Source organism: Mustela erminea, chromosome 5 (genome assembly GCF_009829155.1).
Source record: "Mustela erminea isolate mMusErm1 chromosome 5, mMusErm1.Pri, whole genome shotgun sequence".
Classification (NCBI taxonomy): Eukaryota; Metazoa; Chordata; class Mammalia; order Carnivora; family Mustelidae; genus Mustela; species Mustela erminea.
In genome coordinates this window covers 4,975,331-4,998,358 of record NC_045618.1, presented here as the reverse complement: position 1 = coordinate 4,998,358, position 23,028 = coordinate 4,975,331, and the positions used below count along the sequence as shown (strand labels likewise).

Below are 23,028 nucleotides of genomic sequence, written 5' to 3'. Positions count from 1 at the left end.
ACAATGAAACAGCATCTTTCATAGTAGCAGATGTCTGTCATTTTTACCTTTCTGCTCGCAGCACCATGATACCCCTTTGGAGAGCCACCCCTCCAACTCCCAGCCCATGCCCTTGGGGGACTGACCTCTCAAGCCTAGCGCTCCAGAGGTGGTCAGGTGACTTCCACCTGGACAGTTAGCATCTCCCACTGTCTTGGTCCCCATAATTGGTTGAGGGATGGGCCTGGGATTCCAGCTAGTCCATTGCTAGAATGTACTGGGAGCCTGGCAGGTGCACCCATTCTGGTAGGGCTGCTAGCCTGTTAGGGTGACATCTTAGAACCAGGACTGGGAGGGAAGCACCCCGTAGAGGAGGAGTGGGAACTAACTTTGGAAGAAACCACCACAGAGGAGAGTATGGGCGGGAGTGGGAAAGAAACCAGGTTCTGACTGGATTGTCCCATGCCCTGGATCCTGCTGGGAGGTCAAGTACATGAACTGGTAAGTTCCCTTTCAACTAAAAAAATACAAGGTGCAAACTGGGGAGCATAATATTCGATGGTTTGTGTAATAAAAGGGGGTGGTAGTGTTTATATGTATCTGCTTACAAATGCATTTAATCTTTTCTGATAAGTAAGAAACAATCAAGGATACCTATTATGGAATGGGAAGGGGGAAAGAATCATAGAAAGACTTCACTGTGTATTTTTTAATCTCTTTTGACATTTACACATCTGAGAATGTTACCTATTCATAGTACTAAATACAGAATTCTAAAAATATAAAACCAGAGTTTGCAAAGGTATTTGATAAACCTTAGGAAGAACAAATCCTATTACATCAACTGTATTGAATTTTCAAAGTGTGTGTTAGTAAGATAAGTATATTTATATCCCTAACCACCCAGGAGCAAAGTAAAAAAAGCAGTTAAGAGACCAGGTATGGGAGCGCCTGGGTGGCTCAGTGGGTTAAGCCTCTGCCTTTGGCTCATGTCATGATCTCAGGGTCCTGGGATCAAGCCCCGCATTGGGCTCCTTGCTCAGCAGGGGGTTTGCTTCCCGTCTCTCTCTGCCTGCCTCTCTGTCTACTTGTGAGTTCTCCCTGTCAAATAAATAAAATCTTTAAAAAAAGAGAGAGAGACCAGGTATGGAGAAAGATCTTAATTAAATTTAAGGTTAGGGGTGTCTGTGGGGCTCAGTCAGGTAAGTAGCTGCCTTGGGCTCAGGTCATAATCCCAGGGTCCTGAGATTGAGCCCCTGTGGGGCACCCTGCTCAGTGGGGAGCCTGCTTCTCCCTCTGCTCCTCCCCGCTGCTTGTGCACAAGCATGCACTCTCTCTCTCAAATAAATAAAACCTTTAAAAAAATCTTAAAAAAATAAATAGGGGCACCTGGGTGGCTCAGTTAGTTAAGCATCTGACTCTTGATCTCAGCTCAGGTCTTGATCTCAGGGTCATGAGTAGAAACCCTGAGCTGGGCTCCATGCCTTAAATAAATAAATAAATAAACAACTGAATGAATTTAAGGTTATATATACATAGCCTGCCTTGTGTTATGTTTGCTGAGAAGATGCAAGAAGCTTTTTGAGATTTCCAGTGATAACTGCAAAGTTCTTCTAGAATATTCAGTGTTAACCACAAGGAACTTCTGTCTCTGAGTAGGATGTAGTAGGTATCAGTAGGTCATCATTCCTGCTACAATGATTGGGTGGGGGAGGGGGTGGAAAGGATAAACTTCAAAAATCATATTTTTAAAGACATCACAGAGCAGTGGAAATAGAGAAGGAAGAGCCCTTTCTAGGGGAGCTGGTATCATTCGTCCTTTTTTCCTGGGTCATTTGTGAAGTCTGGGCATAGGCTAAAGATTGGGCTTGGTTTACATTGAACTGTTGAGGCCACTCAGACTATTGTTACAGGCTAGAATCTAGATATGAGGTTCTTTACCCCTTGGGATATTTGGTAAGTGCTAGAGTAGATTGGGGGGAAGGTTGCGGGGACCTGGGGAGGGCCTGTCTGGGGCCTGGGCTGGAAAGACAGAGTAAGATCTGCTGTCTCTTCGTGTTTGAAAGGTCGAGTCCTGCTAGGGAAGGGCCTGCAACAAACATAAGGCAGGTCTCATTCTCAAGATAATTAAAAACAGACATGGGCAGAGTCTAATTAAAGATACAACTCACTCCAACTCAACTCAATTACTGATTGGATTGAGGCATCACCCCCTTGGGGCTATGTTGCCATGGGATGGGTAAACTCTGCAGGAGAAAATTTGATTATTTTCAACTTCTGTGGTTCTTTCATACACAATATTTGGCATATAGTAGAAAATTACAAGTCATAGAAAAAACAGGTACAGTAGACCATTCAGGTGGCCTCCCAAAGATGTACGTGTCCTAATTCCTAGAACCTGTGGATGCAGAGACTTTGTGGATGTGGCTATGGGTCTTGAGATGGAGAGAGGATGCTGGTTTATTGGGGGTGGGGTGCTGATAAACGCACAGGGGTTCCAGTGAGAGTGAGGCAGGAGGGTCAGGGTCAGTAGTCAGAGATGTGAGGCAGCCAGAAGCTGGAGTTATGTGGCGAAGAGGTCACAAGTCAAGGAACGCAGGTGGTCCCTAGAAGCTGGAAAAGACAAAGAAATGGATTCTTTCCGGAGACTCTAGAAGGAGCCAGCAATGCCAACACCTTCACTTTAGCCCAGTGAAACTGCTGGACTTCTGATCTCCGGAACCAGAAGATAATAAATCAGTGTTGTCCTGGATCACTAAATTTGTGGTTATTTATTACAGCAGCAATAGGAAAACTAATACAGCAGGGCGGCGTGACAGATAATCAAGAGAGAAAAATGAGATGATAAAAGTAGACCCACACCTGATCTGGATGTTAAGGATTTAAAATAACGATTTAAATATGTTAAAGAAGGGGTGACTGGGTGGTTCAGTCTGTTGAGGCATCCAACTCTTGATTTCAGCTCAGGTCGGGATCTCACGTTCATGGGATTGAGCCCCGAGTTGTGTTCACACTCAGAGGGGAGCCTGCTTGAGACCCTCTCTCTCCCTCTGCCCCTTCCTCCTACCACTCTTTCTCTTTCTCTAAAATGAATAAATAAAATCTTAAAGAAATAAATAGTGGGACAAAATGCTGACAAAGTGGGGAATTTCAATAGGGAATTGGAATATGTGAAAACCAAATGAACATTCTAGAATGGAATAAAGAATGGGATGAAATAAAGAATTCAGATGGGCTGAGCAGCAGAGTGGACACAGCAGAGGCAAGAGCTTAGTAAACTTGAAGACAGGCCAATGGAAAATATCCAAACTCAAGTTCAGAAAGATAAAAGAACAGAAAGAACAATGTCAACTGCAAAGGTCTTGTTTAACAGCTTCCCAGAATACAATATTTAGCCAAGAAGATTATTCCTTTAATCTTAGAATGGTTGTTGCTGAAAATAAAAGGGAATTTGTGTATTTAAACTATAAATAAACTCACTTCATAAATCCTATTGTAGGTGTTCCTATTAGACACCTGGATCTAGTTTTGCACACGGATTATAAAGTAAAGCTTCAAGCAGGTTTGAATCTAAAAGCCACATCATCTGACAACTCTGCAGTTATTTTCATATTTGAAAAATGGAGGTGGTAGTACATATCTCACAGTTTTAGGATGAGGATGAAGTGCCATAAGCCCCTAGCATAATGCCTGGTTCCTTGTGGATAACACTGAATATTCTAGACGAACTCTGCAGTTATCACTGGATAGCTCAACAGAGTAAACATCTGTTTTTATTAACTTGGGCGGTATGTCTGCCTTGTCAGAAGAGCCCTCAGGGGAGGATGAGGCAGTGAACTCGCATTGCATGAAATGAGGTTTTAAATGAGATAATAGGTGTGAAGCTCTCCACAAAGCCCTTACAAATGGTGACTTTTCCTACTATGGCAGGAACTTCAGTTTACCAACAACTCAGGTATGCAATAAATACCATTTTCTTTATTTTTAGGTAATTTTATGTTGTAGAACCCCAATCAGCTAGAGTGATAGCACATTAATCTCTGGAATTTGGGGTCTTCTTTCCTTTCTGCTGTCGAAGTTCTAGAGGCTCATGTTGTGCCAGTGTGTTAAGGGTGGGCGGGCCTGGTCATCTTTCTCCGTAGTCACAAAGTAGTATCCCGTCCCCGGGCCTGTGTCTTCTTCCCAGCAGTGGGCTCTCTCCTCAACTTCCATTCCCAGTCTGGGGGCCACGGGAGTCTCTCTGCTGCCACAGCGCCAAGCAAGGACATGGGGATCTTGGAGAGGCTGCCTGGGCATGGCTGGCCCGGACATCTAGACAGCAGTGCCCTCTCTGCAGTCACGTTCCCTGGGGCACTGGCCAGGAAGCGGGGCCCCAGGCCTTCCTTTCCTGAATCCACCTCATCACTGTTCTCACAAACCACTTCCTCATTTATCTTTCCCTTTTATAAGGGGCTTTTATCTGGTCTTCGTAGAGAACCCTGTCTTCTTAATAGGCGTAGGTCTCTGGAAACTATTGTTTTCAGACTATAGTAGTCCCCGTTTATCTTCGGGGGTCCTTCCAAGACCACGCCCCCCAAGTGGAGGCCTGAAACTGCAGATTGTACTGAACCCATATGCTGTTTTTTCCCTATACATACATGATATGTATATGATAAAGTTTATCATATAAAGTTTATACATATCAGATGTATAAATTAAGAGATAAATAAAGAGGGGCGCCTGGGTGGCTCAGTGGGTTAAGCCGCTGCCTTCGGCTCAGGTCATGATCTCAGGGTCCTGGGATCGAGCCCTGCATCCGGCTCTCTGCTCAGCAGGGAGGCTGCTTCCTCCTCTCTCTCTGCCTGCCTCTCTGCCTGCTTGTCATCTCTCTCTGTCAAATAAATAAATAAAATCTTTAAAAAAAAAAAAAAAAGAGATAAATAAAGATAATGAATAATAGAACAATTCTAACATTATACTGTAAGGAAAGTTATATGAATTTGGCCTGCCTTTCAAATTACCTTATTGTTCTGTACTCACACTTTTCCCTTTGAAGATTTATTAATTTATTTGAGAATGCGAGAGTGTGCAGGGAGGAGGAGTGGGGGAGAGTGAGATAGGATCTTAAGCAGACTCCATGCTGAGTGTGGAGCCGGATGCTGGGCTCAGTCCCACGACCCTGAGATCATGACCTGAGTCAAAACCACCGCTACCACCAGGCGCTCCTCTGTCCTCACCCTTATCATAAGGAGGGGAGATGACAGAATGCCCACGTGACTGATGAACTGAGGTGAATGACATAGGATCGTGGCGTAGCATTAGGCTACTACCAACCTTCTGATGCTATGTCGGAAGGAAGAACCATCTGCTTCTGAACCATGGTGACCATGGACAATGAAAGCACAGGTAACGGGGGACAGCTGTAGCTTTGATTACTGCTTCATCTCTCATCTGAGCCAATAAGCACAGAACTGTCTTAAATTGATGGAAAAGGGGAGGAGGGAGGATACTACAAGAAAATAAAAATCTAGGGGCACCTGAGTGGCTCAGTCAGTTAAACACCCGCCTTCAGCTCAAGTCATGATCTCAGGGTCCTGAGATCAAGCCCCGAGTCAGGCTCCCTGCTCAGCAGGGAATCTCCTTCTCCCTCAGCCTACCCCCCCCCCCAACTTGTGCTCTCTCAGATAAATAAATATATCTCTCTCTTTTAAAAAAGATTTTATTCATTTATTTGACAGGGATCACAAGTAAGCAGAGAGGCAGGCAGAGAGATGGGGAAGCAGGCTCCCCGCTGAGCAGAGAGCCCAACACGGGGCTCAATCCCAGGACCCTGAGATCATGACCCAAGCCGAAGGCAGAGGCTTTAACCCACTGAGCCACCCAGGTGCCCCTAATCTCTCTCTTTTTTGAAAAATATTTTATTTATTTATTTTCCAGAGAGAGAGAGAGAGAGAACAAGAGAGCTAACACAGGGAGAACAGCAGGCAGAGGCAGAAGCAGGCTCCCTGCTGAGCAAGGAGCCCAATGTGACTCTATCCTAGGACCCTGGGATCATGACCTGAGTCTAAAGCAGGCACTTAACCGACCGAGCCACCCAGGCATCCCAAATAAATATAATCTTAAAGAAAAAGAAATAAAAATCTGGCATTTGAGGGTTCCAGTGATGGTATAATGCTGGTACCAGATTAACATCCCCGCCCTGAACAACCGTATAACAGGACAAAAGATGCGAGCCATTGCTCTCAGACACTGGACAATAGGCAATGTCTGACCGTGATCTCTGAGAGAAGGGGAACTAAGGAGACAGACCGCAAATCATTTTGATTCTCTGCTGGGGAAGTTTTCCAACCACAGCATGGCAAGCTGGAGTCGTAGCAGAGTAGGGATGCCCTGCTGTGTTGTGGAGGCAGAGATCAGAGTGCAGGGTTGTCAAAGCAGACACAATCTATAGGTCATGGCACTGGAAGGATGTTGCTCCACGTGTGGGAGGCAGAAATCTATGTGGCAGGTCCCCTGTGTCACTGCCTGAGAGCTGGGGTGCACATGTGTTGGGGAAGAGTACCTGAGGCTTCTCCAAGAAAATGTGCTATAGACTTGAGAACAGAACGGATACTAGAGGTCCAGCAGATAATGGAACCTAAAGCATCTACAGTATAAAATGTGTCCGTAAAGCCATCTAAAATTCCTATACACGTGGGAAAACAGGAAAACATGACCCTAAGTAACAACAACAACAAACCGTCAATAGACATTGACCTTAAGATGGTCCAGATGTAGGATTTTGCAAAGACTTTGAGGAAAATATTATAAATATGTACAGAAATGTAAAAGAAAATATTTCAAAGAAAAAAAGAAAAGATGCTCATCATGAGTGTGTTGATGGGAAACCAAGCCCAAAGGTATGCAGTAGATAAGGAACCTAGGGATCGAACTGTTCTCAAGCTGCTTGCACCTAACCGTAATTGTTTTAGACGTTTGTTCACTCCTAATTCTAGAGATACCTGGTTCTTTTGATAGCTGTTCCTTTTTAGGATTCTGTAGTATAAACAATTCGTTTTTTCCTTATCCCACTACTGGCTCAGGAATGGTCCCGTCTGAGATCTGCTAAGATAATCACCTTTCCTCTTCTGTTACGTAGCCTCCAAAATTGTATTACTGTTGTCTCTCCTCTGTTGTCCCCACCCTTGTAGATATATTGTAGGTTGTTTTGTTTTGTTTTAAATCAGTTTACTGTTGTTTTAGTAAGGGTCTTAAAAGGAATGAATGTAGACTTGCATGTTTAATCCACAGTTACAGCCCAGAACTCCTGTACTAAGTCTCAAAAGTGGTTTTTTAAAAGATTTATTTATTTATTTGACAGAGAAATCACAAGTAGGCAGAAGTAGGCAGAGAAGCAAGCAGAGAGAGGGGAAGAAGCAGGCTCCCTGCTGAGCAGAGAGCCTGATGTGGGGCTCAATCCCAGGACCCTGGGATCATGACCTGAGCTGAAGGCAGAGGCTTAACCCACTGAGTCACCAAGGCACCCCTCAAAAGTGATTTAAATAACATAACATTTCCTGGAAACTGTTCTCATCCAATATGTGAAGAGCCTTCTGTTTGCCTCCTCCTCACTAAAAGGCCTCAAATGAGATTTCTCAATTTGTCTTTCTTCTTGTGTTCTCAGGGGCCACAAAGCCTCTAACATAAATTATAGTTATGCCAATCCCAAGCCCATTACTTGGAGATGACAAATCAGGAAGAGAGAGAGACTCATTTTCTTCTAAGGAAGTAGCCCTCCTCAAGGGACTTGGGACTACCACAAATGCATACATTCTTAGACACGTCTGGCCTTTGATGACGGTAAATATTAAATTGTGCTTCAAATATAAAACCTCTACTGCTTGTAACTCCAGCTAGAACATTAAATGATTACCTAGGTGTAAAATCTAAAAGGCTTTCTTTTTCCTTAAACAAGTCCTGTCAGCCTCAGCATTAATTTTCTCGATTCTAGTGAGCACTTCACTCTTCTCTACCATTTGTGCAGGGGAGGGAAGCACCTTTGTTGTACAAAGACTCATGGAGACAACTCCTTTTTGCCTATTAGAATTCTCCACACAGTTGGTAGCCCTAGGTGTGCCTCCAGCCTGTGTTCTGTGATTAGGACATTTATCTGGTTGGAGCTTTCTTCTATTTTTGACTTGGTTGCCCCCTGAAAGGGGAGGGAGCTTCTCCCCTGCAGGTACAGTACTCCTTCTGAAAACCAAACTACAATTCCTATCTACTGTCCAAGTACGTTCGTGTTAATTTTACCTATCCTGGGTGGTCATACTATCTTCATCCATTGGACCCCAATAGACCCTGCACTCTATTTCCAACTGCAACATACTAGAAACCTGATAATTGCCTCACAGTTTTTGCATCCCCTCTGTTTGCCCTCATGCAAGCTTTTTGCCCTCTTTTTTGCTTCACGGTATCTTGATTTCATGCAAACATCTATGCACACCCCTTCCTCTCCTAGAAACTGACACTGTCCCCAGCTCAGGGCAAATCTTGATTAGCTGAGTCCCCTTTCCTTAGGTGCGACTGTTCCAGTATGGATCAAGTTCTTCCAGTGACACATGTGGACACATCTCCTGGGGAGACTTCTGAGAAAGGTTTCCTCATTCCCAGAAACAGACCCCTGGGGAGAGTCATTTTCTTCTGCTGATCATGGTCAGGTCTGAGTCAAGCGGGCTGGAGCTCCAGCAACCTTCTTGTGATGGGGAGGAAAGGATGGAGACTGGGTCCTCCATGACATCCCCAATTATACCAACCACGGAGCTTCCCCACTTCAGGAAATCTTGTTAAGTAAGTAAAATGCTCTTAATTTTTAAAGCCAAATTGAAGTTGAGTATATTACATTTTTGTCCGTTTGGCACTCCAGATCCACTGTCCATTCCTCTCTGGATCAGGAAGCTGGGCTTGGCCAATGGCATGCCTCAATAGAAGATCAAAGGGTGGGACTAGCGAGCCGTTCCCATAACCATGCCTCTCTTCGCCCTCTCAAGTATGAGGGTAGCTTCTCTCTGTTACTAGTTACATCCCTTGTTGGTTTCTGAACTCGGCCCCTACTTCTGTAATCTCTCCATTAACCTCTCTGAAATGTGCCCTTTTCAACGTGCCATCTCTTTCCTGTTGGGATCCTGACTAAAATATCGGGTTTTCAACGGATGCTGTTACTGTCCACCTGACTGAACTATAATGGCCTCAGAGACATTTTACTGTCTTGTACATAGATGGATCTGTTCACTGGTTTCAGTTCACGTTCCCCTTTGATGTCTCCTATTTACACAGGTGATGGGCTGACTACTTTCAACACACGTACCTTCTAATAAATCTATCAATGTTTTTATTGACTCCAGGTGACTTTGGGGGTGTTCGTATTTATGGCCAACCAGGAAATCAATGAAGAGAAATCTCCAAATGTCTTTAGACTAAGGACTTTTTATGCCTTACACACTGTCTTCCAAAGAAGCCTTGCAAGTTCCTCTAGCTGAAAATGCTTTGGCTGCTGCAACCGTTTCTCTCCTCTCAGGCCATTGCTTTGTTTTCCTCACCTACCAACCAGGTTCCTCTGACAACTTTCTTGTAAGTTGCTCTGCTCCAAAACCAGCCCCCACATTCAGGGGGCAGGGGTTGGGGGGGCATCTGAGAGGCTGGACTCTTCACCCAGGTGACCTGAGGTAATACCCCAGATGGCCACTTGATGGTGCCCAAGAATCTTCTTCACTTTGCTCACATGATCCAGGGATGGCTCAGGTGAATAAAGCAAGTATGGTAAAGAAGTCTGATGAGAGCTACTGATGTGTTCTTACATGTCCCATTGTGGGTCACAGTACTCTTGTGCCTGCAATTTTTATTTTGTTTATTTCTTTACTTGTTTATTTATCTGAGAGCCGGAGAGAGAGAGACAGAATAGGAGTGCAGGGGAGGGAAGGGGAGGAGAGGGGCAGAGGGAAGGGAAAGGGAGAAACAGACTCTCCACTGAGCAGGGAGCCCGACTGTGGACTCAATCCCAGGACCCTCGGATCATGACCTGAGCCAAGGGTAGGCGCTTAACCAAGTGAGCCACCCAGGGCCCCATGCCTGCCATTTTTAAAGGATACAATGGATTATTCTGTTTAATTTCATCCAGATGAAGAACTACTGACCACAGAAACAGAAATGTATGTTCATAGGAGATATAGAAATATCACCATATGCAAAATGTAAGATGCTATTGTCATCAAAGAGCTGCGGAAAGATTCCACAGTTAGATCTGAAGTACCCCTGTCCTTTAATAAAATGGGACACACACTTTATAGATGATACTGAGAAGGAAGTCTGTGAAGCCTCTCAGAGACAGCAAGAAATTCACTGTAGATGTTCAGCAAGGCCGTAAAGTGGCAAAAATAGGAATTTGAAAACAAAACTGTCCAAGGAATGTGCAGATACCTGAATCTAACAGCCTAGATCTTGCCCTCAGTTCTTGCAAGCACAAGATGCATAGCTATCAAAGAGACAAAACTTTCTCATCTGTAAATATTAATGGGTTGACTCATGAAACTTTCTTCTATACTCTCAGGGGCACCCACTTAAAAACCAACATATACTAAATGCTATCTTACTAAAGTAGTGCAGAGCGTTTTAAAAAAATGTATGTCAAGCTCTTTCATTTGTAAGTGTCCTACCATAGCAATGGTGCTTCATCTGTATCCCTTTCAGTCCCTCCAATTCTGATTCCAATTCCAACAGGTCTTGTTTTTTCCCACATCAAGTCATTCTCTGAATCACCACCTATCTAATTCCACTCAATTCTGACACTATCTACCTGGAGATAACATCAGATCCCACGGGTTAAGGCAAAGTTCTACAAGATTGTTCCCCTCTTCAGGTGCCAACCATAAGTCTAGGTTGTCACCTGGGCTTCTGACCAAACATTATAGATTGGAGGCTCCCATGGCTCTGTCCTTGGGCTCAATTAATTTGCTAGAGCAGCTCACAGAAAAAGAAAGACTGAACTCACTAGATTACCAATGTATTATAAAAGGATGTAACTTAGTAACAGCCCAAAGGAAGAGTTGCACAGAGCAAGGGATGGGGAAAGGGGTACAGAGCTGCCATGCCTTCTCCAACCATCTGTCTCTCCAAATCTATACTTGCTCACCAACCCAGAAACTCTCCAAACCCCATCCTTCTGGTTTTTTATGAAGGATTCATTCCATAGGCAACTGATAATATCACTAGCCACTGGCAAATGACAAACCTCCAGCCCCTCTCCACTCCATGGAGGTCAGGGGGTAGGACTGAAAGTTCCAACCCTCTGATTGCAAAATTGGCTCACCTAGCAAGACCTTCTCCTTAGGAAGACCTAAGGGTTTCCCAGGTCACCCGATTCACACAACTTGAAAAGACACCTTCATGACTCCCATCATTTAGACAATTCCAAGGATTTTAGGAGCTCTGTGCCAGGAACAGGGACAAAGACCAGATATATATCTCTTATTATAAATCCCAATATAACAGTCCTTTTCACCCTTTCTGTTCTGTGACCCTCCAGCTCCTCCCTGCGACTGTTTGAGGATCTCCCTTGGGCTATAGAGGCTGCCTTGCACACTAAGCTTGCCAGAAGTGCCCAGGAGTTAATGTGCCTCTCCTCTGAGTCCGGGGCTACTGACCAGTGCGGGGGTCTGAGGAGGGACCCACTCCGAGGCAAGGTGTGCCCTTCAGAGCTCCCCTCTGTATCTGTTGGTGTGTGGCCAACACCACACTCTTGCTGGCGTCTTACCTTTCCTATATGTCTTTCCCCCACTCCTTCTCTTGTTTCTCCCTGGAGTATTTCCTTAATAAATCATTTGCACATGACTCCTGTCTCAATATTTGCTTTTGGGAACCCAACCTAGGAAACCAACATCGCTATAAACCATGTAGTTGTGAATAGCCTTATGTTGGGATACACATCAAAGTCCACCAGGGAAAAAACCATACTGAGACATGGCAGAAAGTCCTTGGCCTTGAATCTCTGACTGCAAAGAGAATTTGGCTTCAGTATAGGCAGGGAGGGGAGGAGAGAGGCAGAGTGATAATGCCTGCCGCTCTGCTGCTTACCAGCAGGCAAGAGCTATCAGTGAAATGCCCACCAGGAGCCTCTGTGCTTCAAGAGGAGCGGCCATGGGGGCTCTGGTAGGGACTCCGCTCCTCCCGACTCCCATGAAACGCTCCTAGGCAGGGGCGGGGCACCTAGGTGGTTCAGTCTGTTGAGCGTCTGCCTTTGGCTCAGGTCATGATCCCAGGGTCCTGGGATGGAGCTGGGAGCCTGCTTCTCTCTCTGCTCCCCGCTCGGGCTCTCTGTTGCTATTTCTGTCTCTCTCGCTCAAATAAATAAGTAAACAAAATCTTTTTTTTCTTTTTTTCTTTTAAAAAGGAATGTTCCTGGGTTTGTGTTTTGATTTCCTACTCAGTTGAAGATCTGCAACACCAAGTCAAAGGTATTTGCCAAACAAGTTTTGAAAACCCGTTTGGCTCTAGAACTGTTGGCTACACACTGGCTACAACTGTAATTTTCTCGCTCATCATTTCTGTCCATGTCTGTGCCCAGTAGCTGCAGAGTACACTTTTTGTTTAAGAACACATGAACAGGGGCGCCTGGGTGGCTCAGTGGGTTAAGCCGCTGCCTTCGGCTCAGGTCATGATCTCAGGGTCCTGGGATCGAGTCCCGCATCGGGCTCTCTGCTCAGCAGGGAGCCTGCTTCCTCCTCTCTCTCTGCCTGCCTCTCTGCCTACTTGTGATCTCTCTGTCAAATAAATAAATAAAATCTATAAAAAAAAAAAAACACATGAACATTCCCCAAGATAAGCCACACGCTAGACCATGATATAAATAAATAAATAATGAAGGATTGATATCTTAGAGTATGTTCTCTGGTTACAATGGAATTATAAATGTTAAAAAAAATTTAATGAAGTAAATCTGCAGATCAAAGGGGTATTGTTAAAGGATTCATGAATCGGGCAACATCCCAACTGGCAAGTAGGGCAGATCTCCAAAGGGCTACAGAAAAGGGAGGGTTTTTAAAGGTAGAGCAGGAGTGGAAAAGAGGCAATTAAAGCAAAGAATCCATTCTTAGGCAAGGTTACCCTCTTAAGGGGAACGGAAGGAGCCTATCAGTATCTATCAGTGTATTTCCTAATGCTGATCAGGAAATCCCCATATCCACTGGTAAAAGGTTACATTTCCGGGGGGTTGAAACTGTAATTGGGTTAGGTGTTAAGTCTTGGTTTACTGACTTAGGGCCTTAACCTAGGTGATACAATTCTGGGTCTGTGGTTTTCTTTTAAAGAGAAATAATAACAAAAAGAAACCTGGAGGAGCCTCCAGTATTTCCAGAATTAAGCAACACACTACTAAAAAACTCATGAGTCAAAGAGAAAAATCCACAAGGAAAATTTAAAAATATGTTAGGGGTGCCTGGTTGGCTCAGTCAGCTGAGCATCTGATTTTTGGTTTCAGCTCAGGTCATGATCTCAGGGTCCTGGGATCGAGCCCCGAGTCAAGCTCCTTGTTCAGTGGGGAGTCTGCTTGGGATTCTCTCACTCCCTCTCCCTCTGCCTCTCCCAGCCTCTAAAACAAACAAACAAAATCTTCACTAAATAAATAAAAATACCTTAAATTAAAGAGAATGAAAATATGACATATCAAAATATGTGGGGTGCAGATAAAGCTGTGCTTAGAGGAAACTTTACGGTTTTAAATGCTTTTATTACAGAAGAGAAAATTTGAATCAATGATCGAGCGGTCTACCTTAGGAATCAAGAAAAATTAAATCAAAAGTAACAGGAAGAAAGGAGACAATAAAGACAAATAGGAATCTGTGAAGTAGAAAACTAACAAAAATAGAGAAAACCAAAAGTTGGATCTTGGAAAAGATAAATGAAATTGGTAAACCCTATAAAGACTTCGCAAAAAAGAGAGAGACAGAAAGTAATAGTGAGACCAGGGTAGACAAAAATAGACACTCAGATCAATGGAACAGAATAGAGAGCCCAGAAATAAACCCACAATTATATGGTCAATTAACCTACAACAACAGAGGCAAGAATATCCAAGGGGAAAAGACAGGCTCAACAAATGGTGTTGGGAAGACTGGACAGCTCCATGCAGAGGAACGCCACTGGACCGCTTTCTTTTACCACACACACAAAAAAAACCTCACGATGGATTAAAGACCTAATGTGAGACCTAAAATCATAAAACTCCTGGAAGAAAACAGGCAGTAATTTCTTTGACATCACCCATCGCACATGTCTCTAGATATGTCTCCTCAGGCAAGAAAAACAAAAGAAAAAATAAACCGTTAGAACTACACCAACATAATAAGCTTACGCACAGTGAAGGAAATCATCTACAAAATGAAAAGGCAGTCTACCAAATGGGAGAAGATATTTGCAAACAATACACCCGATAAGAGGTTAATATTCAAAATATATAAAAAGTTATACAACTTGGGATGCCTGTGTGGCACCAACTCTTGGTTTCAGCTCAGGCTGTGATCTCGGGTTGTGAGATGGAGCCCTGCGTCAGGCTCCCTGCTGTGTGTGGTTGTCTGCTTAAGACTCTCTTTCCCTCTCCCCCTGCCCTTCTTTTTTCTTTTTTTCTCTCTCTTTATCTAAAATAAATCCTTAAAAAAACCCCAAACTTACACAACTGAACACTAAAAAAGCCCAAATAGGGGTGCCTGGGTGGCTCAGTGGGTTAAAGCTTCTGCCTTCAGCTCAGGTCATGGTCCCGGAGTCCTGGGATCGAGCCCCGCATTGGGCTCTCTGCTCAGCAGGGAGCCTGTTTCCCACCCCTCTGCCTGCCTCTCTGCCTGTCAAATAAATAAATAAAATCTTTAAAAAAAAAAAAAAAGCCCCAAATAATCTGATTAAAAATGGGCAGAGGACCTGAATAGACAAGTTCTCTTTTCCAAAGAAGTCAACCAGATGCCCAAAAGACACAGGAAAAGATAAGCAACATCACTCGTCATCAGGGAAATGCAAATCATAACCACAATGAGAGATCACCTCACACCTGTCAGAATGACTAAAATAAGAAACACTTATAAGAAAGTAAGTGTTAGCGAGGATGTGGAGAAAAAAGAACCTTCATGCACCATTGATGGGAATGCAAACTGGTGCAGCCATTGTAGAAACCTGTATGGAGTTCCTCAAAAAGTTACAAATAGAATTACCACACAATTCATGAATTCCACTACTGGGTGTTTACCAAGGAAAATGAAAACACTAATTCAAAGAGATGCATGCACCCTTATGTTTACAGCAGCATTATTTACAATAGCCAAGATACAGAAGCAGCCCAAGTGTCCACTGATAGATGAATGGATGAAGACGATGTGGTGTACACACACACACACACACACACACACACACACACACACAGAAGAATATTACTCAGCCATTTCTAAAGAGGGATGAGATTGAGCCATTTGTAATAACATAGTTGAACCTAGAGGGTATAACCTAAGTAAAATAATTCAGACGAGAAAGGTAAGTGCCATACGATTTCACTTAAAGAGGAATCCAAGAAAAGAAAAGAAAACAAAAGGCAGAAACAGACTCATAAATACAGAGAAAACATTGATGGTTGTGGGGGGCAGGTGGGGGGAGATGGAAGAGACAGAACGAGTAAGTCCTGGGAATGAAGGTTCGGAATCCCTGCGTTGTGTACTTGAGACTCATGTCCCGCTGTGTTAATTATACTTCAGTTAAAAAAGAAAAAAGAAAAGGTGGGGCACCTGGGTGTCTTAGTGGGTTAAGCCTCTGCCTTCGGCTCAGGTCACGATATCAGGGTCCTGGGATCGAGCCCCACATCCGGCTTTCCGCTCAGTGGGGAGCCTGCTTCCTCCTCTCTCTGCCTGCCTCTGTGCCTACTTGTGATCTGTCAAATAAAAATTAAAAAATTTAAAAATTAAAAAAAAAAAGAAAAAGCGAGGCCAGAGTAAAGGCTCTATGACGGTGCCTGACCCTACAGGTGCTCCGAATGTTCAGAGTCACTGTGGTCTCCCCCTTCTCACCTCCAGTTTTCGTTTCCACAGTCTGTTACTCGAGGTCAACCGTGGTCCTCATCGGAAGCTCCTGGGCAGCCTAATGCTAAGTCACAGTGTCTCCGCCGGGGCCTCCTGTCTTCTCATCACGGAGCCTTTCATCATCTGGCATCCTCACAAGAAGAAGGGAGAGGACAGACCGTAAGATGCCCAGACAGAGAGAGACCACATTCACCTACCTTGTGTCACGGAGTACTGTGATGATTGTTCTGTTCTGAACGTGAATCACTGCTGTCCGTCTCTTAGGGAGCCTGATTGGTCCCCGAAGCTTTATCACAGGTATGCATGTGGGTGTAGGAACAGACATGGCGCATATAGGGTTTGGTACTATCTGCGGTGTCAGCATCTACTGGGGGGTCTTGGAACGTATCCCCCACAGAGAAGGGGTGACTACCGTATCTCAGGATCCACACTGAAACCAAGTGGGTGCAGTGTGCCAACTGATAATCTGGAACGACTCGAATCTCTGTCCAGAGGGTCTGTGTTCTGCTGAATGGAAGACGGGAGAGGGAGAAGCATAGTAAGGAACAGCAGGTTGAGCCCTCTGACGCCCCCAGCGATTCCTTAGCCTGGAGGTCCACGCGTGGCCCGGCCTTGCATGCCTGCGCGCCAGCGCCCCCGTGCATGCGCCTTGGGAGCTCGGCCACGTGGAGCTCTCTGAACCGCAGCAGCCTTCCAGTCCGCTTTGGGTCCTCTTCCAGACCTTTCTTGACACCCAACACCGAAACGCCTCTTGCAACCCTAACCTAAACCTCATGCGAAGCCCCCAGTCTTTCCTTCGGTGTTACAGGGAAGAGGGCTGAGTTTTATGGGAGGGAGAAGACAGGCATTTATATTTAGACGTGGTGAAGGAAAGCAAGTCTCATGCTGCATCTGAATCAGAAACGAGGCTGAGACCCTTCTTTATTCTAAAAGCCAACAGCTGCTCAGAGACAAGCAGATTGAACCACTTCCTCCTTGCTCAGAAACTCCGAGTACGTGTACACACACACACATACACACACACACACTTTATATACACATATGTTTGGAAGAATGAAGAAAAAAAGCACAAAGAAAAATAATTCATTGATGATGTCATCTGCAATTTTGGTGCACGGTTACACATCTCATGTCTCATGATGTCCTGCAATAAAGAACGTTCACGAGTCCAGACAATTCTCTCAAACCAGGAGGTTAAGGATCGCGTGACAGATAAGCACTCACCCGCCAATTAAGACAGACCAGTTGCTTTCATAAAACACACACAGAGATGTTACTTCTTTTTTTAGATCCTCATGAAAAATTTCAAACACACACAGAAGAATAGTGAAACGACCCCCTCCTATACCCATCACCCAGACGGAACATTCCAATTAAGTTGGAAGGAATCATGAAACAGGAAGTCTGTAGTTTGGGAACAGGGCATAGTTAAATTTAGCTTTCCTGGGAACTTGCTCCAACTTGATTAATCAGCTAATCAAAGCTCTTTGTCTGATTTCAGTTTCCTTATCAGCGTAAAGAAAGGCTGTTCACGGCTCACCATCTGTGCCCGATTTCTATAGTTCTGGGTCGAATGTTCACACCCTGTTCAAGATTGTCCGTCTTAGCTGATCCCTTTCTCATCAGGCTGGGGGAAGGAAAGGATGACTTATATTATTTTCTATATTTATTTCCACAAAAATGAGACCTAGATTTTAAAACTGCAATCAGCCGTGTTTGAGATGGTGGCAGGATCCCCATGTGGGGACGATCACTGGGCCGATGGAGCTCTGCACCTGGCCACCAGGAGAGAGTTCTGGACGGCACATCTGTCACATGGTCTGACATGGGAGACCATGCCAAGAGAGAAGAGTGTGGGTGAAAGCCAGAGCCAGAGTGGAATTCTGTGGGACACTCCGATCCAGGGTAGGTCAGAGCTAGGTCCTGACAGAACAGAGGAAACGCAGAGCTGACCCCACAGAAGGAACCGAGGACAATCCTCAGAACTCAGCAGGAGAAAGGCGTGCACAGAGGCAGAGATAAAAACCCAATTTCTACCCAGCCCATCTCATCCCTCTCTCCCAGCCCTGTCCATCTCTTCCCCAGCCTCTCAGTCTCTCCCCCTTCTGGAATCCCTGGTCCCCTGGGGGAAGACTGCCCTTCCTCCTTTCCCCCAGTCCCCTTGTCACCTTCTTCCTCCCCATTCCTCTTGGAATAGCTAATTCCTTCTCAACAGTTAGACCTCAGCCTCAAGCTGTCTTTCTGACTTCCCAGGGAGATCAGACCCCACTGTTCTCTGCTCTGCACTTTTCCTCTATAAAACATCTAGGTGGTCATTGTGTATCTTCCTGACTCTTCATTACCTACTGCCCCGAGGAGACCATGAACCCCATAGGCGTGGAGACTAGATCTGTTTCATTCCACATGGTGGATGCCAAGTGCCTTAGTGGCTGGCCTGAATTGTGCTCAGTAGACAGAGAACAAACGAAGGAAGGAACGAATGAAGGCAAGGAGGTGTTGGCACATCCCCAGGACTCAAGGCCAGCTATTCTTTCTGGAATTGCTCAGAAGGGCCAAGCTATCATCTGCAGTTCCGCTCACAACCCTGGGGAAGGCCGACTGTGGCCGTCCCCTGCTGCCGCTCCCACGGCCAGAGTCCCCGCTGGGGTCAGTCCGGCCTCCTGCTCTCCAGCCACAGCTCAGCCCTGCCCGGATCATGACCATTCTGGCTGTCTCCAGGGCCTGGTGAGGGTGGAAGCCAGACTGGAGTGAGTGGGAGGTGAGGACAGGGAGACAGTGGATGTCCACAGCTTCTTCACAAGTTTGGCTTCGAAGAGGAGGAGAGAATTAGGGTGATAGCTGCAAGGAACTCTGGGGTCAAAGCAGGTTTTTTCTTTTTTTAATTTGGGGAGAGATTTAAACATGTTTAAAGGTTTCAGTTAGGAGGAGGAAGCTGAAGAAACAGGAGGGAGAAAGAATCCAGAGAAGAGGAACAAAGTCATTTCTAAAGGGCCCACGGATGCTAATACCAGCTCCTTCTGCTTCCCGGCTGGCTGAGGCTCCGACAAGTGCGGCAGCCGCTCCCCCATTTCCACGTGGGCTGCTGGAGCTCCCGAGCAGGGCCAGGAAGGGAAATGTCAGAGCACTGGGTCTGAGTCATTACACTGACTTCCCACCTTCAGCTTATAAAGAGGTTGGAGAGGCCTAGGGAGGAACCAGGAATTCTGAAGTCAATTTCTGCAGGAGATGTCTGCACAGTAGAGTGCAGGGGGAGAGGCAAGGTGTGCTTTTTCTTTTCTAAGATCAACTGAGGGGGGCCGTCTGCAGGACCTGAAGGGTGGTCCCTAGAGCAGGGGACACACAGGGGTACCTGAGGCATGCCCAGAAATCCAGGGGAGGCTGTGGCTGTGGGCTTTCACGAAGGGCTCTGTTTAAGAGGCAGGTGAAGGTTGGTCAAATGTGTGGATCAGACGTGCGCCCCGAGTGTGAGACAGAGTGACGGGTGGTTGGTCTAGATTAACGAGTCTCACCTGGGGAGACCCTACGCCCCCAGGGACATTTGGCAAAGTCTGGAAACACTTCAATCATCGTGACTCATGAGGGGTGGGGCGGTCATCTAGTGGGCATGCAGGGGGCGCAGCTACACACCCTGCAGGGCGCAAGCTGGGGCAGTAAGGCGGGGAAGGAGTGCAGGTTTTGTGTTGGCAAAGTCCCTGTATGAGCGAGCGAGTCCCTGTATGATGGTCTCAACTCGTCTTCTGCTAGGAGTGAAGGCAATGTGGAGGCCACGGAGATTGGAAAGAATGGATAATGGAGACAGTCGTTTTAGGAGGGGGAGAGCTAGGTGACACAGGACAGGGTTGTCAGACAACAGGCAGGAGAGAGCAACAGGGGCCCCATAAGAGAATGGAGGGTCCAGAGACAGAGTCAGTACAGATTCCCGGAGTGGGGGGTGGCCAGCACAGCGCGCCTGGCCCTGGAGTGGCACCGGGGTCCTCCCTGCTAGCAGGCTCATTTTCTCTTACTGCCCAAGGCCTCAGTCCGCTGTCGGCATCCCCCACCAGCCACATCCGTGGGCCGGGTCCTCGGCCTGGCATGACGTGCTAAGTGCAGGGAGGTGTCCACCTTGGCAGCTCCCACTTTGCCTTAAGGAGAGGAGACCCCCTAACTTGCACCTTGTAAATGTCATCGAGTGCAGTTTGAGCCCCACATGCTCTAGGTGTGAGGCGCCTTTTGCAGACGGCCTCGGTGCTGTGTGGTGAGTGACAGGCACTGGCCCTGACCATGGGGGTTGGGGGGGCGGAAGTTCACGGCAAGGACACAGCCCTCACGAAGGAGGAGGAAAGATGAAGAACCTGCTCTGAAAGGACCAGAAAGCAGGGAGGCCTTGGGGACCCAGAGAGAGCAACTGACAGTCTCAACCAGCTGCTGCCGGATGGGTCAGCTCCTACCTCTTCTCGGCTTTTTCCTCCTTCCATTCAAGGCTCAGAGTCCCAGGACAGAGTCTCTGGTGGCGGGTGTGGGGAGCAGTGGCCTCAGCCTGCAGGGAGGGCAGACACGGGATCTAACACCCACAGGCGTTGGGGAAGCATCTGGGGAAGTAGAGGCAGGCTTTCGGGAGAGTGGTCGGGACGCTTATTTCCTGGAAGGTTCCCCAGAGGCCCGTGCTTCCTGACAGAGTCAGATGGACACAGAGCTGCAAGACAGCTCCTGGTGGTCGCTGAACCCCCCCAGTCCAGACTCATCTCCTACTGCAGCAGGCCTCATGCACTGTCTCGCGGGGGGACACGCACTGTCCCCTTTCACACCCACGGACAGGCGGGTTGTGCAAGCAGAGCCCTAAGCCCGTTCTTGACCTCGTAAAAAAATTTTTTTTCTTCTAAAAGGGAAAAACACTATTTTAGTCACTGTTTTGCAGAGAGGAAGAAAGTCCTGTTTGTCCTTATGATTCATGTTGGTGGTTTCTGGATGATGTTGTATTGATTCACGACGACTCCCTCGGCATCTGGTGTGAGTTAAGTGGGGCTTTCTCTGGGTGACAGGAAAATGCAAGATCTGAAACAGGGCTAACGTGAGAAGGAGCCGGGTGGGAGCTCCGAGAGTTTGAGCAATCCTCGGGGCTGGAGACGGTCCTGCTGGATGCTGCACGGGCTGAGCAAAGTAAGCAGAGAGCGACATGTGGCTTCAGTGTGGGGCGGCCCATGACGGAATGTCTGCTCCTCACTTTCGCGCCAATGACTCCTCACAGGTCAGAGGGCTTCCCGTACTGTGTTGCTTTATCCTGCTGCCAGTATCCCGACTAGACCCACGGGGGAAGTAGAGGCAAACAAGCTGCCATGGGTGTCCGATCAGGGGCCCAGGTTTTCTCTGGTTGGTCCATGACGCTTCCTGGAGAATCCCGGAGCTTATCTAGCAGTTCCGAATGGGAGATGATCTGGCCACCTGTGGAGGCGTTTTTAGCTGTCGTGGCTGGAAGGGGACTCCTGGCCGCCAGTTTGCAGAGAGCTGGGAGGCCGCTCAACATCCCACAGAGCACAGGACCGTCTCCACAACGAAGAATTTTCCAGCCCCAGATGTCAACAGAGCTAAGGTTAAGAAACTGCTCTAATCCAAACCAACCCTTAATCCCAAGTGACTTGATGGTTTCAGGTCATTAACTGACTTAATGAAAAGGCCTCAAGTTATGGTTAAAAAGAAAAAACAACAACCAAACAAACAGATCTTTTGAAAAATCATGAAATTACTGTTTAAAAACTATACAGTTGACCCTTGAACAACATGGCTTTGAACTGTGTGGGCCCCACTGATACACAGATTTTTTCCATAAATACAGTCCAGTCCTGTATATGTATTTTCTTTTCCTTATGATTTTCTCTTTTTTTAAGATTTCATTTATTTATTTGACAGAGAGAGACACAGCGAGAGAGGGAACACAAGCAGGGGGAGTGGGAGAAGGAGAAGCAGGCTTCCCGCTGAGCAGGGAGCCCAATGTGGGGCTCGATCCTAGGACCCTGGGATCGTGACCTGAGCTGAAGGCAGACGCTTAATGACTGAGCCACCCAGGCACGCCCTGTATGATTTTCTTAATAATGTTTTTTTTTTCTCTAGCTTACTTGCTTATAGAAAAATAATATATAATACATATAACATACGAAACGTGTATAAATTGTGTTATCGGCAAACCTTTAGTCATCAGGGTGTTCTCAGCAGTTAAGTTTTGGGGGACTCAAGTTATATGGATTTTTGACAGTGCAGGGGTCCATGCCAGTGCAGGGGTCCTGCATTATTTCAAGGATCAACCATATATATCTTTCCTAGATTTTAATCTTTTTTTTTTTTTTAAGATTTTATTTATTTTAGAGAGCAAGTGAGCAGGGAAAGGAGCAGAAGGAGAGGGACAGGCAGACTCTGTGCTCAGTGTGGAGCCCAGTTCCGGGCTCAATGTCACGACCACGAGATCACGACCTGAGCGGAAGTCGAGTCGGACAATTAGCCAACTGAGCCCCCCAGGGGCGCCAAGAACTTAGTCTTTAAGTACCATTCTCTGCTGAAAAGAGCCAGGGCTTCTGAGAAATGGCTCTCCCAGGACTGGAACAGGCAAGCAAGGAAAACAGCAAAGACCATGATGTGGATTTAAGGACACAGGAGGCAACCTGAAGGAGCAGTCTCTGCTCGCAAGTGGGATGATTTGGGTGTCGAAAAAAAATGCCAATATGCTGAAATCCATATCTGCTATCCTGTGGCTTCTAGAATTTTCTTTTATAATATAAAAAGAAATGGTGCTTCCATTGCCTCTCAAACTTAGGTGTTCTCAGTTTTCTTTAGCGTTATCCACAATGGCTGGAAGGCAGTTTGCCTCATCTGGGCTCTGCTCCAGAAAGGGAGCCAGAATGAGGCACATGGTAACCACACAGTCATCATCAAACAAACCAGGACTGCACACTACTCTGGGATGCTTGTAGCTCTTGTGTGGGAGAGGGCGTGAAATGTGTTAACAGGTGACTGCAGA

General features: G+C 46.3%; 1 protein-coding gene and 1 long non-coding RNA gene across 9 annotated transcripts in view; one reads left to right on the top strand and one right to left on the bottom strand.

Moving 5' to 3' along the window:
- The window catches only part of BLM (BLM RecQ like helicase), a 128,332-nt gene that overhangs the window by 98,596 nt on the left and 6,708 nt on the right, over positions 1 to 23,028 (bottom strand). The gene's annotated exons all lie outside the window — the stretch shown is intronic.
- Positions 8,460 to 21,893, top strand: LOC116592035. 8 transcript variants are annotated; one of them, XR_004286270.1, is made up of 7 exons: positions 8,460 to 8,784; positions 9,339 to 9,735; positions 10,442 to 10,493; positions 11,516 to 11,672; positions 12,380 to 12,443; positions 16,050 to 16,337; positions 20,938 to 21,893. It is a non-coding gene; the product is annotated as an uncharacterized LOC116592035 (long non-coding RNA). The 8 variants fall into 8 exon arrangements; XR_004286273.1 differs by lacking the exons at positions 10,442 to 10,493; positions 11,516 to 11,672; XR_004286268.1 differs by lacking the exons at positions 16,050 to 16,337; positions 20,938 to 21,893 and having other exon boundaries at positions 12,380 to 12,585.